A 4,958-nucleotide genomic window follows, 5' to 3' on the forward strand; every position below is an offset into this window, starting at 1 on the left:
CCAAAGGTGCCCTCAACCGGCCGCCATGTTTTAGTTTCAATTCCTCACAGCGAATCGGCGATCGCGAAACCTCACAGCGAATCGGCGATCGCGAAAAGGGAGTTCCGCTTCTATAAGTGTAGAATTCTGTTGGTGGGGGAAAACACAGCGGGCGAGTTAGCCTAGAGAACTGATCGCCAACGCCGAGCTGTCAACGTCGCTAATGCTAGAGAAAGTTGAGCAACACCATCACCAGGGGAGATAACAAAAAGAAATAAACAGAACACCAAACTCATAGATTAGGCCTACTTTTTTTTATTTCCTTTGAATTTATTACTGGATCCCTTTTAACGAGGATCCTGCTATAACGGACATTTCGTACCGGTCCCCTCCCTCTCGTTATAACAGGATTCCACTGTACCGACAGAAGACAACGACACACACACAGTCAAACTACACATCTTATCACTATACAGAGACACCGCATGGCAAGCTCGCCTTCTGACAACTTTTTGTAACACCCACCACACACCCACCACCATCATGCACATGTACACACACAAACTTATACACACACTAACTAAACACGATCAGTGGGCAGCGTTTGAACGCATGACGAGCTGAGCTGTTGATGGAGAGACAGTGTGAGTGACAGAGCGGGTGAAAGGAGGAATGTACGAGTATATCCACAGGCGACAGAAACTAGGCCTAGCCTACCAGACGACGACGCGGCGCAACGACGACACCGACCCTCCACTCCCGGCCTGGTCCACGGCGCAGCTCACGAACGGAAGGAATGCGGCTCAGGCAGTTTTGCCAATATTATTGTCCATAGTTCGAGGAGTGCAAGTGAATGAGTGAGATTTTCTTTGTGCGTGCCTGGAGGGAGGGGGCGGGGTGTGAGAGTTATGCGGACGGGGATGAGCCGCAGGAGAGAACTTGTGAATTACCTGAGTGAGTGAAAGAGAGGGACGATTTATGAGCCCTGGAGAGAATGGATCCTGTGTTCTATTGTGTATACTTTGATTTTTCTCGAAATAAAGGCTGAAATAAAGCCCTAAAAAACAGATACACACACACACTCTCTCACTCTCTCACTCTCTACACCTATTACCACACACAGACACACTCATACACACACATGCACACACACACACACACACACACACACACACACACACACACACACACACACACACACACACACACACAAACACACACACACACACAAGGAAAGGGGGGGGGTGCAAGTGCGGACGAGAGGGAAAGTGTCTAAAACGGAGAGCGGACTAACCGCCGAACTTGGCTTTGTCGGGGATGAGCCGAACCAACAGGGAGCCTCAAGTGGAAGATTGGAAGGTGTGTGAGAGAGAGTGCCCAAGGATAGATAATAAGGCTAAAACAGCACCTGAACATGGATGGCTGGTGTCACTATATATAAATTATTGATCTTCAAGAGTGGATAGAGAGGTTCTGTCGTCAAGTAGTCTAACGGTCTGTCTGTCTGTCTCTTCCGTGCCTCACTCTCTCCCTCTCTCTCACACACTCTCTCTCTCTCTCTCTCACTCTCTCCCCCTCTTCCCTCATCCCCTTACCCTGTTGGGACAAGACTTAGAGAATGGAGAGGACACTCCGGTATCTGTCCGCTGTCAAAGTTCGTTAGGCGTGAATATATCCACAGGACAGTGAGCTGATCGTGAGTCCCCCCTCCCTGCCCCCACACATAAACATATAAAAAAGCATACACACAGACACATCCACCCAACCCTCCGCCCCCGCCCCCATTTTTCTCACAATGTCTTTCATTTTCCCCGTCAAGGTAAACAATTCCATCACAAAGGGAAGTAAGCAAGAAAAATTTTTTTAATGTACATAAACATGAAAAAATGATATCAATGGGCGGATATTAGACCATATCTGTTCATATAAACTCGGAGCTTGTTAAGTATTAACAAATGGCCAAACATACACGGCCAACGATCGTCAGTTGTATTTGATATCTGGTGATAAGGCATGATGAACAGAAAACTGGAAAAACCGTAGCAGAGTGGTGATAGCTGTGTACATAAGTAGGAGCTGGCCGGGGGACGGATGGCGGGGGCCTGTTGTAATAATCCCCTAACACATCACTGGTTTTGGTTGGGGTAGGGGGGGGGGTGCAAGTGCGGACGAGAGGGAAAGTGTCTAAAACGGAGAGGGGACTAACCGCCGAACTTGGCTTTGTCGGGGATGAGCCGAACCAACAGGGAGCCTCAAGTGGAAGATTGGAAGGTGTGTGAGAGAGAGTGCCCAAGGATAGATAATAAGGCTAAAACAGCACCTGAACATGGATGGCTGGTGTCACTATATATAAATTATTGATCTTCAAGAGTGGATAGAGAGGTTCTGTCGTCAAGTAGTCTAACGGTCTGTCTGTCTGTCTCTTCCGTGCCTCACTCTCTCCCTCTCTCTCACACACTCTCTCTCTCTCTCTCTCTCTCTCACTCTCTCCCCCTCTTCCCTCATCCCCTTACCCTGTTGGGACAAGACTTAGAGAATGGAGAGGACACTCCGGTATCTGTCCGCTGTCAAAGTTCGTTAGGCGTGAATATATCCACAGGACAGTGAGCTGATCGTGAGTCCCCCCTCCCTGCCCCCACACATAAACATATAAAAAAGCATACACACAGACACATCCACCCAACCCTCCGCCCCCGCCCCCATTTTTCTCACAATGTCTTTCATTTTCCCCGTCAAGGTAAACAATTCCATCACAAAGGGAAGTAAGCAAGAAAAAAAATTTTAATGTACATAAACATGAAAAAATGATATCAATGGGCGGATATTAGACCATATCTGTTCATATAAACTCGGAGCTTGTTAAGTATTAACAAATGGCCAAACATACACGGCCAACGATCGTCAGTTGTATTTGATATCTGGTGATAAGGCATGATGAACAGAAAACTGGAAAAACCGTAGCAGAGTGGTGATAGCTGTGTACATAAGTAGGAGCTGGCCGGGGGACGGATGGCGGGGGCCTGTTGTAATAATCCCCTAACACATCACTGGTTTTGGTTGGGGTAGGGGGGGGTGCAAGTGCGGACGAGAGGGAAAGTGTTTAAAACGGAGAGGGGACTAACCGCCGAACTTGGCTTTGTCGGGGATGAGCCGAACCAACAGGGAGCCTCAAGTGGAAGATTGGAAGGTGTGTGAGAGAGAGTGCCCAAGGATAGATAATAAGGCTAAAACAGCACCTGAACATGGATGGCTGGTGTCACTATATATAAATTATTGATCTTCAAGAGTGGATAGAGAGGTTCTGTCGTCAAGTAGTCTAACGGTCTGTCTGTCTGTCTCTTCCGTGCCTCACTCTCTCCCTCTCTCTCACACACTCTCTCTCTCTCTCACTCTCTCCCCCTCTTCCCTCATCCCCTTACCCTGTTGGGACAAGACTTAGAGAATGGAGAGGACACTCCGGTATCTGTCCGCTGTCAAAGTTCGTTAGGCGTGAATATATCCACAGGACAGTGAGCTGATCGTGAGTCCCCCCTCCCTGCCCCCACACATAAACATATAAAAAAGCATACACACAGACACATCCACCCAACCCTCCGCCCCCGCCCCCATTTTTCTCACAATGTCTTTCATTTTCCCCGTCAAGGTAAACAATTCCATCACAAAGGGAAGTAAGCAAGAAAAATTTTTTTAATGTACATAAACATGAAAAAATGATATCAATGGGCGGATATTAGACCATATCTGTTCATATAAACTCGGAGCTTGTTAAGTATTAACAAATGGCCAAACATACACGGCCAACGATCGTCAGTTGTATTTGATATCTGGTGATAAGGCATGATGAACAGAAAACTGGAAAAACCGTAGCAGAGTGGTGATAGCTGTGTACATAAGTAGGAGCTGGCCGGGGGACGGATGGCGGGGGCCTGTTGTAATAATCCCCTAACACATCACTGGTTTTGGTTGGGGTAGGGGGGGGGTGCAAGTGCGGACGAGAGGGAAAGTGTCTAAAACGGAGAGCGGACTAACCGCCGAACTTGGCTTTGTCGGGGATGAGCCGAACCAACAGGGAGCCTCAAGTGGAAGATTGGAAGGTGTGTGAGAGAGAGTGCCCAAGGATAGATAATAAGGCTAAAACAGCACCTGAACATGGATGGCTGGTGTCACTATATATAAATTATTGATCTTCAAGAGTGGATAGAGAGGTTCTGTCGTCAAGTAGTCTAACGGTCTGTCTGTCTGTCTCTTCCGTGCCTCACTCTCTCCCTCTCTCTCACACACTCTCTCTCTCTCTCTCTCTCACTCTCTCCCCCTCTTCCCTCATCCCCTTACCCTGTTGGGACAAGACTTAGAGAATGGAGAGGACACTCCGGTATCTGTCCGCTGTCAAAGTTCGTTAGGCGTGAATATATCCACAGGACAGTGAGCTGATCGTGAGTCCCCCCTCCCTGCCCCCACACATAAACATATAAAAAAGCATACACACAGACACATCCACCCAACCCTCCGCCCCCGCCCCCATTTTTCTCACAATGTCTTTCATTTTCCCCGTCAAGGTAAACAATTCCATCACAAAGGGAAGTAAGCAAGAAATTTTTTTTTAATGTACATAAACATGAAAAAATGATATCAATGGGCGGATATTAGACCATATCTGTTCATATAAACTCGGAGCTTGTTAAGTATTAACAAATGGCCAAACATACACGGCCAACGATCGTCAGTTGTATTTGATATCTGGTGATAAGGCATGATGAACAGAAAACTGGAAAAACCGTAGCAGAGTGGTGATAGCTGTGTACATAAGTAGGAGCTGGCCGGGGGACGGATGGCGGGGGCCTGTTGTAATAATCCCCTAACACATCACTGGTTTTGGTTGGGGTAGGGGGGGTGCAAGTGCGGACGAGAGGGAAAGTGTTTAAAACGGAGAGGGGACTAACCGCCGAACTTGGCTTTGTCGGGGATGAGCCGAACCAACA

This window comes from Aplysia californica, unplaced genomic scaffold (genome assembly GCF_000002075.1).
Source record: "Aplysia californica isolate F4 #8 unplaced genomic scaffold, AplCal3.0 scaffold00856, whole genome shotgun sequence".
NCBI lineage: Eukaryota > Metazoa > Mollusca > Gastropoda > Aplysiida > Aplysiidae > Aplysia > Aplysia californica.